This window comes from Pseudorasbora parva, chromosome 3, assembly GCF_024679245.1.
Source record: "Pseudorasbora parva isolate DD20220531a chromosome 3, ASM2467924v1, whole genome shotgun sequence".
NCBI lineage: Eukaryota > Metazoa > Chordata > Actinopteri > Cypriniformes > Gobionidae > Pseudorasbora > Pseudorasbora parva.
Genome location: NC_090174.1, coordinates 37,720,108 through 37,741,058, shown reverse-complemented (window position 1 = coordinate 37,741,058; position 20,951 = coordinate 37,720,108). Strand labels below are relative to the sequence as shown.

Here is a 20,951-nt window from a genome sequence, read left to right as displayed (position 1 = left end):
ATACAAAAAAAAAGAAAAAAGAAAAAAATATATTTTTTATTTGAACATTCAGTTTGCACTATGGTACAACAAAATTATAACATAATAATTACAAAAAACATCAATAGAAGAGAAAGAGAAAAAAAACACGAATAAGCAATACCATAGTTCAAATAAAACAAAATAACACAAAAAAGGAGAAAAGAGGGCATTACATAAATTAATAGCAATTACAGATTGAGTACAGTTAAACATTTGTAGGCTGTGGAAACTGTACGTTCTAATAGCTTTTTTGTTAAGTGAGACTGAAATTGTAAATATATAATGTTTTATCTCTTGTAACAATACTACAAAGAGAGGTTTACAATTCGCAAATTTATATTTATGAATGTAAAATCCACATAGAAAAAGAATTAGGTTTATTATAAAGCAGTTTATTAACAGCATTTGAATCTGTTTCAAAAAACTCAAACAACAATTTTGAGGTTCATTGAAAACCCTTGTAAAATAATATTTGAGATAAACAAACTAACATCTTTCTAGAGCTGGGAAGTATAATTGCACAACCAAAATAAAAGAGTAAGAGTTTTAGTGTCATTCTGACAAAAGGAACATTTGGAGTCAAAATTAGATCAAAATTAGTTTTTAAGAAAGTCTTTGACATGATAAATGTTATGAAGTAATTTGAAAGATATTTCTTTAACTTTGTTGGTAAGGAGAAATCTGTGTTGAATGGACCATATATTTTTCCAATTTAAATTGTCAAAAAGGTTGTTCCAGTATGAAACTGCAGGAGGGCAAGAGACAAAGTTGATCTGATCCCTTGTTATCTGATTAGTGTTTGATTTATCCCACCTGTTCCCTCTTGATTTCTTCCCTTTATAAGCTCCTTGTGTTTGTCAGTCTTTGTCAGAGTGCTTAATGATTGTTGGGAATATTCTAAAAAGTCCAATGGGTTTGGTTGGAGTATTGACAATTTAGTGAATCATTATGGATTAAAAGAGTTGAAGTATGGCCCAGCATTAGCTTTAAGTTGTATTCCCCCATGGCTGCTTCCTGTTCCAGAGGTAAATATTGAATTATTAGTGGACAAAGGTGAGCATCAAAATAAGCAAAGATTTACTGAAGCATGCCTAAGTTATTTAAACAATACATATTATGACTATTTGAAAATATTTACAGATAATAATAATAATAATAATAATAATAATAATAATAAAAATAATAATTTACATTACAATAATAATAAACTTTACATTTTTACAATCTTAAAGTGCTACAAAACACCAAGTGATAGTAAAAAGCCACTTTTAAAAATACAAAATAAAATAAAATAAAATAAAAATAATATATATATATATATATATATATATATATATATATATATATATATATATATAAATATATATATATATATATATATATATATATATATATATAAATATAAATAAAACCTATAAAACACATTTATTCGAAAGCTTGTGTAAAAAGATATGTTTTAAGGTTTCGTTTAAAAACATCAGTAGTCTGTGGGGCCCTCAGGTGGTCCGGCAGGGCATTCCACAGCCTCGGAGCAGCCGATGAAAAGGCCCTACCACCCATGCTGCAAAGTTTTGTTCTCGGAACTTGGAGGGTGTTTGTGTTTGCCGAACGAAGGGTGCGTGAAGAAGTCGGATAGGTGATAAGTTCCTGTAGGTAAAGGGGGGCATGTCCGTGAATACACTGATAGGTGAGGAGTGAAACTTTGTATTCAATTCTCAACCGGACAGGTAGCCAGTGAAGAGATTTCAGGATGGGGGTGATATGTTCATGCTTGCGCACCCTCATCAGGATTCTGGCAGCGCTGTTTTGGATGTATTGCAATCTCTGGATGCTTTTGCCAGAGATCCTGATGAGGAGTGCATTACAGTAATCCAGCCTGGAGGAGACAAAGGCATGGACGAGCCTCTCTGCATCAGCCAGGCTGAGAGTTGGACGGAGTTTGGCGATGTTCTTGAGGTGGAAGAATGAAGTCTTGCTGAGGTGTTTGATGTGGGTGTCAAAGGTGAGCTGAGAAGTCATTTTGACCCCTAAATTATTGACAGATAAGGGTGATATTTTGGCCAGAGAAAGTAATGCCAGTGATGATCGAAGAGCGAAGCTGATGTTGCGTACCAATTAAGATAGCATTAGTTTTGGAACAGTTTAACTGTAGGAAATTGAGGTTCCTCCATGTCTCTATCTCCTCCAGGCAGGTGGTCAGTGTGGATGTTGGCAGGGGAGCAGAGGAATTTGAGGTTGTCCGTAGATAAAGCTGTGTGTCATCAGCATAACAATGGAACGATATACCATGTCTGCTAATGATTTTTCCAAGGGGAAGCATGTACATAGAGAACAGTGTGGGTCCCAGCACAGAGCCCTGAGGAACACCACAGGTGACATTATGGGTGAGTGATTTGCATTTTCCCAGGGCAACATACTCAGTTCTACCAGTCAGGTATGAAATAAACCAATTATGAACATTTTCTGAGAGTCCAATGTTGTATTTCAGGCATTGTAAGAGAATGTTGTGGTCTACTGTATCAAAAGCAGCTGTTAGGTCTAGTAGGATGAGAAGAGATGGAGAACCAGTATCAGCTGTCATCAAGAGGTCATTGGTTATCCTGACCAAGGCTGTTTCAGTGCTATGACCAGGGCGAAAACCCGACTGAAACTTTTCAAACAGGTTATTGTGTTTGAGGTGAACATGAAGTTGTGCTGCAACTATTTTTTCTAGGACCTTCGATAGAAATGGCAGATTCGATATGGGCCTATAGTTGGAGAGAACTTCTGGATCCATTGATGGGTTTTTCAGTAAAGGTTTGATGACAGCAGTTTTTAATGTAGATGGGATCTGACCAACCGTAAGGGAGTGGTTTATGATTTTGGTAATAAAAGGAGAAACAATAGAGAGGTTGGCCTTCAATAGAGTTGAAGGGAAAGGATCCAGAGCACAAGTGGTCGGCTTCATTTTTTTGATGACATCCTCCACCTGTTCCTGTGTAGCATTTGAGAAGGAACAGAGGGGCTGGACTATCTTCAATGGTGGGTCATCCATTTGAAGGGACAGAGCAGTAGAAGTAGTAAGGTTGGAGCGGATGTTATTTACTTTTTGTTTGAAAAAATATGCATATTACACCTTTCCTCTGTGGTCTCAGAGTGGGAGAATGCAGGGGGTTTAAGAAGGTGGTTTGTAGTTGAAAAAAGTTGTTTAGAGTTTCCATTATTGGTATTAATGATAGTGGAATAATACTGTGACCGTGCGTTTCGCAGAGCTTCTGCATTAGCCCTCTTTTTTGGTTCCGATATGCCTGTTTGTGAACAGTAAGTCCCGAGGCCTTGAAGCGCCGCTCAAGGACACGCCCTGCCGCCTTCATCTTTCGCAGCTCGCAAGTGTACCAAGGTGCTGAGCGCGTGAATGAGAGTGTCTGGGATATTAGCGGGGCATGGAGGTCCAGAAGACTGCTCAGGGACTGGTTTTAAAAATCAACAGAGTCAGCAACAGAAATGAAGTCAGAAAAACTGGAGGAGACAGATGAGATATGTTGAAGGTCCTGGGTTAGGACATCCGCATTGATGGTTTTCAACCTTCTATAGTGGATCTGTCGCTTAGGTTTGGTGTGAGATGACAGAAAGGGCAACTCCATAGCCACAACCTTATGATCTGATACTCCAAGATCATAGACCTGTAGGTTACTGAGGAGGGCTGAGTTTGAGATGACCAAATCCAGTGTGTGTCCCTTGGAATGTGTGGGGACATCAACATGTTGTTGTAGGTTGAGGGAGTCTAATAGCTGAAGAAAATCAGCAGCAGGATGACATGAGGGAGTGTCAACATGAATGTTTATATCTCCCAGGATTATGATATTTCTAGAGGTAGTACAAAGTGTAGTGAGAAGATCAGATATTTCCGTAATGAATGCAGAACTGTGTTTAGGGGGCCGGTAGATAAGCACAACAGTCATTGGAAAAGGAGGCTTACATTTAAATGCTAAACACTCGCATGAAGATGTCACAGGCAGCGTAATGCGGGACAACTCCAGGTCCTGTCGGCGGATGACAGCTAGGCCACCTCCGCGGCCCGTGCTGCGAGCTGCCTCCAAGTAACTGTATCCGGGGGGACAGGCTTCATTTATGGCAGAATACACCTCTGGCTGATGCCATGTTTCTGTCAAACACATAAAGTCAAGTCCTTTCTCCCTAATGTGTTCTTCAATCAGTACAGATTTATTACTGATGGATTGAGTATTAAAAAGTTCGAATTTAACCAATGACTGAGGGGTGAGTCTCTGGACCGGACACAAAACATTAAAATCCACTCTGCGCAGACTGGAATCCACTCCACGCAATGTATCCAACCCAAAGTGCAGGGATCCCGTGCTGGAGTGCAGATGTCTCGCGATATTTCCAGTGTTGATAGTACCTGGAGCGACGGCATTCCGATGACGCGTCAGACATGCGACAGATGACCAGAGAGATGGAATGCTTGTGGCAGAGCTGCTTGGCTGGTTATGGATAATGAATTTGCGACCAGATCCTCTATGAATGTATCCAGGACGGCCAAGAAGTCCAAGTTCTTTAATGATAGGGATATTAAACCCAGGTGTGGTTGCGACATTAAGTCGACGAAGTTGCAGGCTGGAATAGCTGAGCGCCATTCTGACCGAGGATGCCCGACAACATTAGCAGACAACACCGGCACAGCAATGAAATAATTCCCTAAAATGAACACGGCTTACAGCTGGAAGGCGTCTGTAGTAGGTAGGTGCCACAGTTTAAAAACTTTTAAAAGTTTTAAAAATCGCGGGCGGGCAGAGTGGAGAAGCGGCGAACACACAACGCCAGCGTGCTCTCCCTCCCCTCTCGTATGTCTGCTTACCACGATCTTTAGAGATGGTTCTAAAGAACCCAAAGGTCACTGTGGTATTGGTATTTATATTCCAGAATTTGGAAAAAGATATGGGTATAGAGTGAGTGACCATTTATCAGTATATTCAATAGAGATGACTGCAATAATAACTGCCCTTAGTGAAGAGACTAAACCTCTTAGATCTGTCATATGTACTGACTCTATGGCAGTACTACAAAGTTTTATAACAGATAAAGCAATACGTGAAGATTTAGTATTAGAGGTTAAGCATCTTTTAAATCTTACAAGCCTTGGACTAGCGGTACAGTTTTGTTGGATTCCAGGCCATTATGGAATTGTGACACCCTGTATGTAAAGTCACAGGAAGAATTCTTTATTTTAATTTCCTTCTTTCAATGTATTTGATTGTTTTACTGTGCTTATGATATTGTTTCAATGAGTGTTATTAGGCTGTATGTGTGATGCGTAATACCCTCAGGTGGACAGTAGGGGGAGACAAGGGGCTAATCAGAGACTAATTGGGTAACTATAGGTCGCGGAGAAGAAGCCGCCATTACGAGAGCGACTCTGTTATGGAAAGCATCACAAGTTTGTCTGACTCGTTGTTTGTTCAAACAGGTGGGTGAAATCGATCACCAAAGACTTAAAACATGAAACAATATGTTAATAACATGCTTATGTTGTTTGAGGCAGATAATATACAGTTTATGGGTAATGTTAAGATGTTTGAACAAGACCGTGTTGTGTTTATGAAAGTGTCGCTTCATTCGCGGGTGTCCCGCGTCAGGCCTAGTTTTGATATAATAAAATCTGAATGGTTAGGCTCCAACACACTGAATGCCCAAAGTTATGTCATGTTTATTGTGTTGATAGTATATATATATATATATATATATATATATATATATATATATATATATATATATATATATATATATATACACACACACACACACGTGTATATAGCCTTTGAATATTATATAGTTACATACAAATTGCATTTGTATAAGATGTTTTAATTATCTTTCTTCTAAATGAGTAAAAGGGCTGTATCCTATAGTCCAGTTTTATTTGTATAACCAGATATTTGCTCAAATATTCAGTTTTGCAGTGTTTAATAGTACACATTTGAACGTACAACAGGGATGGTGATGTATGATGTATGTTTATGGTAAAAAGAGTTATCTGAGTGATATAACCTGATTATAAGACACAAGATGCTTATGAGGATAATGCAACATGGGTATTGGTGTTTGATTTAAATTAGTCACATGTTAGGTGACATAAGACATGGTGAATTATACATTTATATATTTGAATTATTGTAATAAAGATTACGAGAGCGACTCTGTTATGGAAAGCATCACAACTTTGTCTGACTCGTTGTTTGTTCAAACAGAATATTTACTGCAGCACCGCCAGTCGGACGGCAGGCGTGCTACAGAATCAATGGCAATGAAATTGCTGATAAATTAGCTAAAAAAGCTCTGAAATTAGATCAAGTAGAAATTCACATTCCATTGGGTAAAGGAGATGCTAAAGCTTTAATTAAATATCAGATTATGCTAAGGTGGCAAGATGAATGGGAATCAGAGACTAATGCTAGATACTATCATATGAACCAGAAATGTGTTGAAGGGAAAAGAATCACCTCATTGGGTCTTAATAAACATGAGGAAGGTATTATAACCAGATTGAGGTTTGGCCACACAGGCCTTAATTCCACTTTATTCTTAATAGGTAAAAGTAATGGCATATGCTCTGAATGTAAAGTCATGGAGGATGTCACGCATGTCTTATTTAGATGTAAGAAATTTGATCAACTCAGACAGAAAGGGAAAGACTCTGATGCAGAAAATAACATCCATAATATTTTAGAGGAGCAAGGAATGCAGGAACAAAGAAGCAAGCATCTTATTATGTACCTTAATGATACTGGGTTAAGTAGAAGAATTTAGTTTTTTTAATATTATTATTTTTTTTAATAAATTCTGGGGGTGGGTACGATGGTTTTGATTTTATTTTATGATTTAATGTGTCATTTTGCCAACGTCCTTTTACACACTCCTGTGTAGTAGTCCAGTAGGTGGCGATATATAGTGATCCACTAAGCTGAATGGCAGTGCAGTGCAATGAACACACACGGATGAACTTGCTGAATAAAAAGACTGATAAAGTGATTTTCACTGACCATCAAAGAAACATTGACACCAGAGTTTAAAAGGCAAAAACAGCACACGGTAACAAATTTTCCTGGACAAGAAATTGGCCAAGAAATTATTGCTATAATATGCGATAAATTATATTTTTCGTTCTAAAACCATTTTCATCTAAAATAATGATAATGGCATAATAATGCAGGTACACCTTTTTTAAAGATCAATAAACTTTTATTTCTAAAGACTATTCAACACTGAAAACAGAAAATGTTTAAAATATCCACAAAAAATGAACAATAATTCAAAACAACCAAAAAAAAAAAAAAAAAAAAAAACAATAAAAGAAATGGACTCTCAGTCTGTTAACCAAAAATGCACTTGAATAAATACCAAAAACAAATATAGCTGCAAGCAGCCATTATCGGGGCCAAGCGCAAATAAGAAGACAAGACATGCCAGCATGGCTGGAAGTGTCAAACCAACTGCAGCAATGAGCCATTATAGACTTAAGTTGATTTTAGGCAAAATAGCAGTAAAATTTTAAATACAGTCAATAATAATAATGATTTAATTGTTTATCACTTTCATCCAATAGGTGCCACTGTTACGAAACTAATGTTGCGTAGTCAGACTGAGATGTCAAAGACACATGCAAAGTTTGGTATCAGTATGTCAAAGCATTGAAGAGATACAGCCTCAAGAGTCATTTTTGCATCATGGCTCAACTCTTTTGCAGTGGTATATGAAATTTTTTTTGTCTATCAACATGAAATTCATAACTATTTGTCGGAATGGTCTGAAGAATATGCGGTTCAATTTTGATGAAAATCGGACAAACGGTCTAGAATGAGTTTGAAAAAGTAGGTTTTTAACAAATAACAAGATGGAGGACAGATAGGTTTGCAAAATATGGCAAAATTGGTATCCATGTTCTCGACATGAGCCAATGAATGTATTATGACCAGTTTCATTACAATGGGTTAATTTAATTAAAAGTTATTCGCATTTCTGTACATTTTATTACAACTTTTGACCACAAGGTGGCGCTGCCCCAAAACTTTTTTAGTATCTTCAGGACATGGAGCGGAAGACACATACCGAGTTTTGTAGCGATACGCTAATGCATTCGTAAAGTATAGCATTAACATTTTAAACCATAATACTGCATTGAAGTCAATGGGAATTTCATGTTTTGTTTTATTATAGCGCCACCAAGAGGCACAATCCCACTAATTGTTTTATGTATCCTCATAGTGAGACCATACATATGTGGGTCAAGTTTGGTGAAAATATATCATTTTGTTTTGGAGTTATAGACATTTATATGAAAAAACACGTAAAAAATGACTGACACCTGACTTTGATTGTATTTTACCACCCCTTACTATCAATATTTCGACATTTGGGCATTAGCGTATAGCTAGCGACCAACAGAAGTTTCTGAACTTCTTAGGCTGGTTTCGTCTCGATCAGACTAGCGGCAAATGTTTTTTAAGCGCTAAATTACAACGCTGCGCAAACCATATGCCGCAACCTGGCAAGTCTGGTATCGTTGGACTCTGCAAGGATTCAGGAGACCAAAAAACATACTCTCATCAAAATATGTCAACCACACCCAAAGTTATAAGCGTTTGGGGGGGAAAATTATCCACTAGGTGGCGCTGTTTCGAAACTTCTCAGGCTACTTCAAGGCATTGTGGTGATGACCCATACCAAGTTTCATAAAAATCAGTTTATGCGTTTAGAAAATACAGCATTTTAGCACATAATTCAAAATGGCCGACATCCTAAATGCCCAACATGGTAAAATCGAATATCCGTCGACTCGGCATGACACCCTGAATCTAATTAGACCAATTTTATGATTTTTGGATTAACGGTTCAGAAGTTATATTCCAAAATAGGCATTTTTTGTATCTCCGGACCAGTAAGTGGCGCTGCACCGAAACACTGCATGCTGCCTCAAGTCATGCTTGTGATGACATGTACTGAGTTTGGTTTGAATATGATACAGTGTTGTGGAGATATTGCCTTAAGTGTGTTTTTGCAAACGTTACGTAAAATATTTTTGTGCGTCTATCAAAAACGATTTGACGAATCAACAATTTGTAAGATTTTTTGTCGGCATGGTCTGAAGATGATCCGTTTCAATTTTGGTGAAAATCGGAGCAACGGCCTAGGAGGAGTTCGAAAAAGTAGGTTTTTAAGAAAATTCAAAATGGCGGAAAAATTTGCATACCGGAAAATGACATCATAGGGTGCTATAGAATCGGCTTGAGCCAAGGAATCAGAGGAGAATTTTTTTTTTTTTTTTCTAGCCCTTAGGGTTCAAAAGTTATTAGCATAAACATGAGTGAAACTTTGGACAGGTGGTGGCGCTAGAGGGATTGAGTTAGAAACTCCAAATTTGGTGTGATTACTAAAGGGACTATCCTCTATCTGTGTGCCAAATTTTATAACTTTCCTGCAAGCGGTTCTATGGGCTGCCATAGACTCCCATGGCGGAAGAAGAAGAAGAAGAAGAATAGGAACACTAACGGTTTCAATAGGTGCCTTCGCACCTTCGGTGCTTGGCCCCTAATAAATAAGATGGATGAAAACTGCTTTAGGTACACATTAGGGCTGGCACGGTTCACAAAATCCACGGTTAGGTTCGTATCCCGGCTTTAGGGTCACGGTTTTCGGTTCTGTACGGTTGTTGTTGTTTTTTTCTTTTACTCGATAACACTCCAGAAATTTACTTCAGCATATGATATATAGCTTACTTATCCACAATACAGGATACAGTATTAACACAATTGTTATATCATGTAATCATGAACAAACTGAACTTGACTTGCCATCTCTGAGGAAAGCTAAGTGAGATTTTGATACAGCAAGAGAAAAACATTGATGACATGCTTTCATTCATTTGGCAAAAAATGAGAATGTGTATTGCTATCTCTACTGGAACTTGTGTGCCTTTTTAGCACACAAAGATTGAACTGAAGAATTAACTTGCATTTATCAAACTGCCAACTTCAGTGTAGCTTTAAGCCTTGTTTATACTTGACGCGTCCGCACAAGCGTGGCAAAAACTGTGTCAATTAGGAGTGCGCGAGACCCAATTTCGCTTGGCAGTGTGCACGTCAAATTTTGTAACTTAAGCTTGGAACATACTCTGCAAGAACAAAGGAATTTGTTCGTTTTCGTGAGGTGGCAAGAACAAGAACAAAGTTCGTTTTGGCCAGTACATTCATACTTCACGAGAAAAGCAGGTGCCGATCATCTGCGTTTCTTCAAATTAAACAAACCCTCTTTAAATCTCTGACCAATCACACAATAGTTCTCGGACACCCAAAAGAAAAAAGTTCTGCTCAGGCGATGTGTCGAGAACAAACTGCGAGAGCTCTCAAACTAGGGCTGCGAGAACTTTTTTCTCTGCTCTTGCGGAGCATGTTGCAGCCTTTACGGTGCGGCTCCGCAACCGAAGAAGCTCGAGGCGAATCTGGCCGAGCATGACGTCTCATCACGCCTGCACCCAGTCTGCGTGCGAGTATAACCTCCCCAAACAGACGAGACCAGGCCTAGGGGGCCCTCTGCTGACCACGGGGCCCTTTGCAATTGCAAGGGTCGCTTAGCCGGTGTCATGACAAATCCTGTCCGCTATGAAATTGTGTCCGCAAGGACCCCACGAGCGATTCTATTGGCTGAAATAAATTTTAATAGGTAATCTATTCAGAGCCTGATTACAATTCTTCCAAAATCGTGTTTTGATTGTTGCTGTTTAAATTGTGTTAAAATAGTCTTTAATGTCTTACCAATCATATGTTTCATAAACTAGTACTATATAATTGAAGCTATAAGAGCTTGTATAAGTATATAAGATATAGACAAGCATATCTTGTATATAATCTATTTATTTTGTGGACCTGTTCTGTATATATATATATTTTTTTTTATTCTTTATTATTTACATTATAGGTACATTACTATGTCATGATTTTGTATTGGCACTTAGTTTATCAGTCGAAATAATTCAGAACATGTTTTTGCTCCCATTATAGCAATCAATTACATATTTCAAATAAATGTGTCGCGTGTGTATGTGTGTACTTAGTATGGCAATGAACTCATAGTTTATTTTTAAACAATTGCTTGTCCAGAACCATGTATAACAACTTTTGATCAGGGATTTAAAACCGCTACCAGCGGACACAATTTCACAGGCGGACAGGATTTGTCATGACACCGGTTTAAGGGTGTACTCACACTAGCCAGTTTGAACCGTGCCCGAGTGCGTTTGACCAGCAAAGCGGTCCGTTTGACTAGTGTGAGTGCTCCGAACCGTGCCCGGGCGCGGCTCGATTAGCCGGCCCTGGCCCGCTTGGAAGAGGTGGGCCAGAGCACGGTTCAGTTGGACTCGGCGCGGTTTGTATGCAGAAATGTAGAAATTAAAGCTAAAGCTCCAATCTGCTCCCAAAAAAAGTCAGTTAGTGCCTCAGTGACAACTTCACTCAGAGAAGTCGTCAGTCTCAGCTGTCAATCACGACGTCCCCCCCCCCCCCCGTTTTTATAGCATCAAATAACTAACTAAAACTAAACTTATTTAAAAAACGAACACTTGAAATGAAATCATCGTGATGATAACTGCCTTCAGTGACATAAACTAACTTTGGGGAAAAAATATTTGAAGTGTAATTTTATTATTTAGTTTGCCTCGCGTCCATTAGAAAACACAGAGGGGCGGCTATACTGGGACCGGTCACCGGGGGGCGACCGAGGCGCGAAAGCTTCAGTAAATGAGAGGGAGTCTGCAGGCTTGGGTGAAACGAGCGGCAGCATAACTTTGTGTAAAAGTTTATAAATTGTGCAGAGAGTTTTAGCAGAGAGACATGTGGTCGATTTTCTTTGGATTTGGTGAGTACACATTTTGAAATATGTAAACTGTCATACATGTGATTTAAATGAGTAGTGTTCAATTGAGAGAGATTGAAAACGTATTTCCTTATCAGAATGAAAAGCTGATAAGATCTGCTGTTTAACATGGTAACAGAGATGTAATGGTAAACTAATTGTGTAAATGAGTTCTTAATGTTCATATTTCGTTGTTGATGGTGATGAAAGAGCAGTTTTAGTTCATTAAGCAATGTAATGTTACCTAAGCTGTCGAATTACGATGGAAGTGTAACTGTTATATGTTAAATAAGGTAACAACTGTTGATATGTGATTGTTGTAAGACTAGAAGCAGTTAATGTAATGTGTATTGTGAACTAAAAACTGCCTGTTGCACATGCAGGTCGGGTTTTTGGCCTACGCTGGAACTGTTCAATTCAACTTGAGCGTGATGATTCGAGATGGCGAGCCTTTCCCAGTGAGCTGAACATTGTGTACTTTGAGATTTGAGTTCAAACAAACACCTGAGAAATTAGGTAGGAAAGATCTGATTGCCTGTTAGTTTCTTCTTTTTCGAGAGAGAGACTGCTGAATGAGTGTTTTATTTTTGCTCAACGAATTTTTCTTTTGAACTACTTAATCGTTTTCAGCGATCCTACGGACTTTTTGATTCTTTGAACCGATTCTTTGAATCGAATCTTCAAATATACCTTTTTGAGCTGAATCTATTCAACAAGTCTTTTGAGTGATTTATTGAACTCTTATTGTGAACCATTGGATTTCCTAGTTTAATCGAGGATTTATTTTTGAATGTGAGTTGAGTGAATTGTCCACATTTACAATTGTGAACATTTGAAATTGATACTGAATGTGTCTTATTCTAGGAAGTTTTCATAGCCTTGAGGGTGCACCCAACCAACTAAGAGTCAAGTGGTTTTCATTTTATTTTCCTTCTATTTTAACTAAAGATTTTAAAATGCTAAAATGCGCGATAAAGAGGATCCGAAGAGGGGAAAAAAAAGGTTTGTACCAGAAATCATTGTTTTGGGACTATTTCGGCTACATAAAGGAGGATGTTGAACAAAAAGAGGTATTTTGCATGGAGTGTCTTGTGGCCACAAAACAAGAAAACACCACCAATTTGTCTGATCACTTAAAACGGCACCACAAAGATCTTTACAACGAATACAAAGCAAGGCTCGACATTAACGCTTGTCCGGGACATGTGGATGTTTTGAAGGGACAAGTGAAAGAGAATTTTACTTGCCTGACTGACAATAGGCGGATTAAAACAAAAAATAACTAGCGAATCACCAAAATGCAAGAATGTTTGTGCATTAATTTAGTGTAAGTGGCGATCGGTAGTGGATATAATATACAATGAACTGGCGATAATAAGGTCACGCTGTTGACGCTCGTGCAGCCTCTCGAGGAGAAATGACAACACTTGAGCGTTTTCCTGAATACCATCACGACTGTAAATGACACTGATTTCATATGACAGTTCCATAGACAACTAATTAACATTCACTTAAAGTCACTTACATTGTAGATGCAATATTTAGTGTTATTGTTCTATTTCAGCAGTTAAAATCGTTCACAGCAGACCCGTAATACGTCTCACTCATAACAACAAGCGTGAACGATTCAGCGTTTGAATGAATCGTTTGAATGAACGACTCAGTGACTCACTCATTAAGACGGTCACCTGCTGCCACCTACTGGAGGTAGTTTCATGTTTATACAAACTTTCCAACATTTATTTTTGTCACTTGTAATGAAGCTTGCTTATTACTGAAATTATTAATATCACGGAATGGAATATTGCAATGTAATGCACTTTAGACATGTAACATATCCACTAGGGCTGCACGATATTGGAAAAAAAATTACATTGCAATTTTCCAATATCGTGCAGCCCTAGTGGATATGTTACATGTCTAAAGTAAAAATGCTGGGTTAAAAACAACCCAAGTTGGGTTGAAAATGGACAAACCCAGAAATTGGGTTGTTTAAACCCAGTGAATGGACCCATTCAAACAACCCAATTTCTGGGTTTGTCCATTTTCAAACCAACTTGGGTTGTTTTTAACCCAGCATTTTTTAGAGTGTAGAAAAAATAAACCAGACTTATAAACTTATAAAAAATATAAAATTATATAAATATAAAAACTATATAAAATTTTGCTTAACAATAATCTGCATGCATAATAAATTAGTCAAATTTATGGTTTTTGCATGTTTTAATAAAATGTCATTTAATAACAGCAGTCACAATAAGCATATTTCCAGTAGCCTAGTCTACGTGCCTCAGACTTGCGTCGTCAACTCAATCGCCCTCTCATCTGCAAACTTCGACAGATGTTTGAACCACCTCAATGGCCCTGTCCCAAATGGCACACATTCATGTGCACTTTCGGTCTTGTGGACTTACAATGGCCATGGCGTGCGCGTGTCCATTAAGTCCACAAGACCGTAACGTGTCCCATTCGTCATTTAAGCTTAAAGAAGGGTGCTCATGAGCTCCCCCTTTGTGGCTGCTCCCTAGTGAAAAAAAAGTATACTTTGTTGTATTTCAAATATATTCTCTTTTCCGATAGTTTAGTAGAAATATAATTACAAAAAATGTACCATTTCTAAATATATAAAAAATATATTAGCATCATATTTCACAATACAACTTTTAACACAGTTTAAAATAATTAAAGGGTTACTTCAGCGATTAACATAAGGCTTTGTATCAGTAGAAACCCTGGAGTATATTCAAATGATCGTGCTCCCCCCTCTTATATCCCCCTGAGACGAGAGATTTATGCACTTTATTTCTGGAAAAATTCCTCTCGTGACGCAAATTGACGATATTTGCGTCACGAGAGGAATGATTGCCCAGAGGCTAAAGACTACAGCCAGCAGAGGGAGCCATTTCCGCATGTTTTCAAATCGTGCATGGGGAATGGAGATCACACTTACAGCACAGCTCAGCTACAGGCATTAATTTAAACGGATGCTAAGCAATGTAAGTGTTTTAACTTCTCAAATTAATTTCTATGAAAGTTAAGCTTCCAAAGGCATGAACTGAAAACGCGTTGTGAATGTATGCCGCGAATGTGGTCGCGATTACCTCAGCTCTCATCACTAGAGCTCATCAACTCATTTATGACGTTAAATGTAATCTGACTCCTAATCTGAGTCTGCTGTGAAACTCACGCGGCAACTCGATCGTTATATTGAACAGACACGTTCAGTATTTAATTGTAGGAACTCAGTCTCTGTAATCCAGTAGCGGTGGCTTTGGGAATGGCCTCACAGGGCAGCGAAGCATTCTGGGAATTGTTGTCTTTCATCCCCATGAGACAAAAATACATTTTCTGTCTTTTCTCAGTCTAGAAAGCACCAAATTAAAAAATAATTTCACATTTCTACTACATTAATGACCCAGTTTAAATACAGATTCATCTTCCCAGCGCTGAAGTACCCCTTTAATATCATTAAGCTGTATAAAAAGTTATAAATACTGTTTAAGGTTATTTATTCATGCTTAACTGTTCAAGCTTAAGCATTAATAAATGAGTGATAATGAATTATTCTTATATAAATAAATTATTATATGGACTAAAAGCCCAATTTTAAATATATGCAGTGTATGCTATAAGCCCTACTTTAGTTGTGATTTAAGTGTAAATATGTTTAATAAGTTTACACTGGCAAAGAAGAATCCAACAGCACACTAAAAATACAACGCAAGAAAATATGAGTTAAATTGTTGTTTATCGGAATTCAAATGTCTCTTCATTGATCTGTGACCAATCAGATTGTGTTGCTCAATGCCTGCAGCCAATCAGAGGCAGAGCTGCTGACGGTACTCGTCCTTATGACGCTCACTCGCGGGAGGTTTGCAGCCTTGCAGGTAAAGTACAATGTTGCGTTACATTAATTATTTAATAAAACACTGAGAGCGGAAAGTACATTGTGACTGGTGAATCTCTGCTAACTGTAAGGGGTTTTGTTGGTCTTCTAATCTTATGTTCATTACAGCGACCGCGCCATCACTGGGTGCAAGTGAGGTCAAATAAATGAAACTTGCCGGAAGTGATGGTGCGGTCGCTGCGTTTGTACATAGTGTTATTTTTGAGGTAAAAAATTCTGTAAATTCTGTTGGGTTTCTTGCAGAAACCGATCGTTTGTGTCTTAAGACATCAATGTTTCCCCACGAGCCACTGTGTTTCATATGGATTCGTATGTCTGTGTGTTTTTTACTCTCATAGAAATACACCCCATTGACATGCATTATGCGAGCAACGGTTGGAGTTAAAAATCTTAATTTGTGTTCTACTGAAGAAACAAACACACCTACATCTTTGATGCCCTGGAGGTAAGCAGATAAACATCACAGTTTCATTTTTGGGTGAACTATCCCTTTAATCATTGGTGTTACATTCTGCCTATTCCAGGCTATGTAAACAGAGAGGGAAGACCACGCGGAGTGTTCGTTTAAAGAAATATATTTATTAAAGATAAATAATGAACAACGTAAGTTAAATAAAGTCAGTGTATATGTTAGGTTGAGAAATAAAACATGTATGCAATAAGTGATTTGAAATGACATGCAAAAGGAAACAAAATGTCAAATGGTACGGGAGAGAAGAAGAAGCGGCCTCCCCAACCAGCTCTGGAGAGATCTTTAAAGCCCAAGATACTGGAATCAATCACACTGGGTCGGTGCGTCCACCTGATATATCCCACATGGTTAGGTTGCTTCCGAAGTTCAATGAGAAGGATCCAGATATTTTCTTTTCTTTATTTGAGAGTGTGGCTGATTACCGTGGCTGGTCTGACTCTGAGAGAACGTTGTTACTCCAAAGTGTTTTTGTAGGTAGAGCGCAAGAAGCATTTATTGCGTTGCCTGTGCCAGACAGGAAAAATTATGTAAAAGTAAAAGAGGCTGTGCTTAAAATTTATGAATTAGTTCCTGAAGCTTATCGTTTGCGGTATCGTAGCTGGAGAAAGGGAGACAAACAGACGTATACAGAGGTAGCAAGAGAGCTGAATAGCCACTTCAATCGTTGGTGCTCTGCAGTGGGGGTCGCTGCTTTTGGAGAGTTGTCTAATTTGATTGTTTTAGAACAGTTTAGGAACATCCTTCCGGAGCGATTTGCTATACATATATCTGAGCATAAGATGAAAACAGCAGCAGAAGCTGCAGTTGTGGCTGATGATTTCACTTTGACACATAAGTATAGTTTAAAGGAAACCGGTGCTGTTAATGTTTCTCAGGAACAACATTTTGGACGTTTCCATAAAGTTTTGAGGCCTTCTTCATCAGGTTCATATTTGCCACCTGCTCAGAGTAGAATAGATTCACATGTTAATCGGTCACACAAGGGTACTGTGGGTTTTCACAGAGTCTAGGTTTTCTGCTTTTACACCTGCTAGTCAGGCTAAGAAGGATGCGGATGTGTGTCGATACTGCTTGGACAAGGGGCACTGGAAGAAAGACTGTCCTGTTTTAAAGGGGAAAAATCTGAGAAATAGTACTGATGTTGTTAGGGGGGTCACGCTTGCTGTTTCCGAGTCAGTTATATCTTCTAACGTTTTGATGGCTGAGAATGAGGCTAAACCTGAAGGGTTTCTGGCTTCATATCCCCTATCAGGCCTGAGATCTGCTGGAGATAGTGAGAGTAATGTTAGGGCTGATTCAGTTGAAACAGGTGGAAGTGTGTTTTTTCCTTTTGTTACAGATGGTTTAGTTTCACTGGTGGGTAGTTCCAGCCAGGTGCCAGTTAAAATACTTAGGGACACAGGGGCATCCGAGTCGTTTATATTGGAGTCCGTTTTGCCTTTTTCTACTGACTCGAGCACTGGGAACAATGTTTTAGTCCGAGGAATTGGGTTACAGGTTGTCTCTGTTCCACTGCATAGGATTAATCTGCAGTCCAATTTGGTACAGGGGGAAGTAGCAATAGCAGTCCGTCCCTCTTTACCTGTAGAGGGCGTACATCTCCTTGTGGGTAATAACCTGGCTGGAGAGCATGTTTGGGGTGATGTACCGCCCCCTGTAATTGTTAGGAATATTCCTCCATTCCAGCTGACAGTGGTGGTAGTAATCGGAATTTGTCTGTCTTTACAGCTTGTGCAGTGACACGGGCTATGAGCCGTGCCACTAATGACGTTTCACGGACTAGGGAGTTAAAATCCTTTGTTTTGCCTAATCTACCTTCTTCTCTCTCTCATAGTGATTTTGTGGCAGCTCAAAAGGAGGATGCAACATTAAAAGATCTGTTTGTTGGGGTGTTGCCACCTGAGGAGTTGCATAGTGCAGCAAGGGGTTATTTTGTTCAGGAGGGCTTGTTGATCCGGAAGTGGTCTTCTCACACTGACGAAGGAGTTGAGGACCCAGTGTTTCAAGTGGTAGTGCCAGCTAGGTTTAGAGAACTGGTCCTTCAGACAGCTCATGGGGATGTAGCGGGGCACTTGGGGGTTAAAAAGACCTATGACCGGCTTATGAAGTACTTCTACTGGCCTCGCCTAAAGAAGGAGGTGTCATGCTTCATTAAGACGTGTCATGTTTGCCAGTTAACAGGAAAGCCTAATCAGGTGTTAAAGCCCGCTCCACTTTACCCAATACCAGCTGTAGGAAAACCATTTGAACATTTGTTAATTTATTGTGTAGGACCGTTGCCTCCATCTAAGTCAGGGTGTGTTTACCTGCTGACGGTGATGTGTCAGTCTACCCGATACCCTGCTGCCTATGCTTTGCGTACAATATCTACTAGAGCTGTAGTGAAAGCACTTTCACAGTTTATTTCCATCTTTGGTATCCCTCACACTATACAGAGTGATCAAGGATCTAACTTTACATCACGCATGTTTAAAGAGGTGCTTGAGCAGTTACGTGTGAAACATCAGCGTAGTAGCGCTTATCACGCCCAGAGCCAAGGTGCTCTGGAGCGTTTTCATCAGACATTGAAGTAGCTTCTCAGGGGTTATTGTGTTGAGCTTAACAGAGACTGGGAGGAAGGGCTCCCAAGGCTAATGTTGGCGGCACGAGAGGTAACTCAGGAGAGCACGGGATTCTCACCAAATGATTTGGTCTTTGGCCATAGAGTTCGTGGGCCTCTAGCAGTTTTGCAGGGGGAACTAAAATGTCCTGAGTCTCCTGTTAATTTGTTGGACTATGTTAATGGTTTTCGTTGTAGGTTGTTTTTAGCCTGTGAGATGGCGACTGACAACCTGACGAAAGCCCAACAGAAAATGAAGAGTTGGTACGACCGTCGGGCTGAGCCAAGGGTGTTCAGTCCTGGTGATCAGGTTTTGGCATTATTGCCGATAGCCAATTCCCCTTTCTTGGCAAAATACACAGGTCCATATAGGGTTCTTCGGCAGGTGTCAGACCTGAATTATTTACTTTCTACACCAAATCGTAGGCATTGTACACAGCTCTGTCACATTAATCTATTGAAGTCCTATTACAGCAGGTCTTCGGCCTCTGGGAACCTGGTTATGCCTGTTTCTTTAGCCGTGGCTGTTGAGACTCCTGGGGCCTCTCCCTACATGGTGGCAGCAAGTAGTGGTGAGGAAGTAGGTCCTGATAGCGGTGTTTTGCAACCTCGTTTGAGGAATTCTGAGAAGTTGGCGGACTTGAATACTTTGTTTAGTCATTTGTCAGAGGAACAGGCATCAGAAATGATGTCTTTGTTGTCTGTTTTCCCCTCCTTGTTTTCAGACACACCCTCATTTAATTGAGCATGATATTGATGTCGGTGATGCAGAACCAATAAGACAGCGGTTCTACCGGGTGTCACTGGAATGACACTCGGTGGAATGTAAATATGTTTAATAAGTTTACACTGGCAAAGAAGAATCGTGTTACAATCGTACACACACATCTATATTAAACCAACAGCACACAAGAAAATATGAGTTAAATAGTTGTTTCTTATCGTAATTCAAATGTCTCTTCAATTGGTCTGTGACCAATCAGATTGTGTTGCTCCATGCCTGCAGCCAATCAGAGGCAGAGCTGCTGACGGTACTCGTCTGTATGATGCTCACTCGCGGCGCGGGAGGTTTGAGGCCTTGCAGGTGAAGCACAATGTTGCGTTACATTATTTATTTAATAAAACACTGAAAGCGGAAAGTACATTGCTAATTTGACGTAATTGACCAGTTCAATTACGTCACATCGCTGCCTGACCTTGATGGTGACGATAAACTGTTTTGGAATAAAATGGCCAAACGTTACGTGATCCCGAAAAGCACCGGAAAAAGTCCTTCTGTTTGGAGGTAAGTAATAAGTAATGTCACTAAACATGAATAAAAATTTGAATGAACATGCACCTGACCTTATCTTGTATATTCTGTTAACAGATTGCGTTCTTCACGAGTGTTTAACTGTCCCAGATTATGTGTAAGCGGCCATTAGACACAAGTGTAATGAGCAGCTCAACAGAAAATTGAATATAATGTGTAATTTACATTTATGAGATGGTCAGTGGAATTAGTTCAATGATATGTTTTCCAAAATCTTCCAGTGTTAATTTAATGAAAAACATAGTAGGTTAATTTTGTTTAGCCTTGCTGAAACCATGTGAAACCATTTATAAAAATCGTTGGGCTTGTTTAATGAAATGTCTCTTCATTAGCTATGTGTGTTAGATTTGATTTAATTTATTGTAATGTCCTTGAAAACAAATGCATTTAACATTGGGAAAGTAAGTCATTAGGTAATTCATTAAAATGTAATGTAACACATTTAAAATACTGTATTGTGTGACATTATGTAATTCAAAGTATATTGTACAATGTTTTTAGTCATTTGAATAAGTCATGGTAAATAAAATATATATTATATTCATAGTATATGCTTGTGTGTTCTGAATATATTGGTAATTCATTTGTAATTTACTTAAAACACAAATAAAATATACTTAACACAAATAAAATATACTTATAATACAAATAAAGCACATTTAATATCTCTAAGCATGTAATTAGTCACTATACTGTAAGGGATATGTACACCCAGCCGGTTGTTATCGCAGAATAAACC

At 38.8% G+C, this 20,951-nt stretch overlaps 1 long non-coding RNA gene across 1 annotated transcript; it reads left to right on the top strand.

Moving 5' to 3' along the window:
- The first annotated feature begins 11,793 nt into the window (after positions 1-11,793).
- On the top strand, positions 11,794-16,274 carry LOC137071063 (uncharacterized). The gene is made up of 3 exons (XR_010904383.1): positions 11,794-11,925; positions 12,306-12,438; positions 16,168-16,274. It is a non-coding gene; the product is annotated as an uncharacterized lncRNA (long non-coding RNA).
- Positions 16,275-20,951: the final 4,677 nt, after the last annotated feature.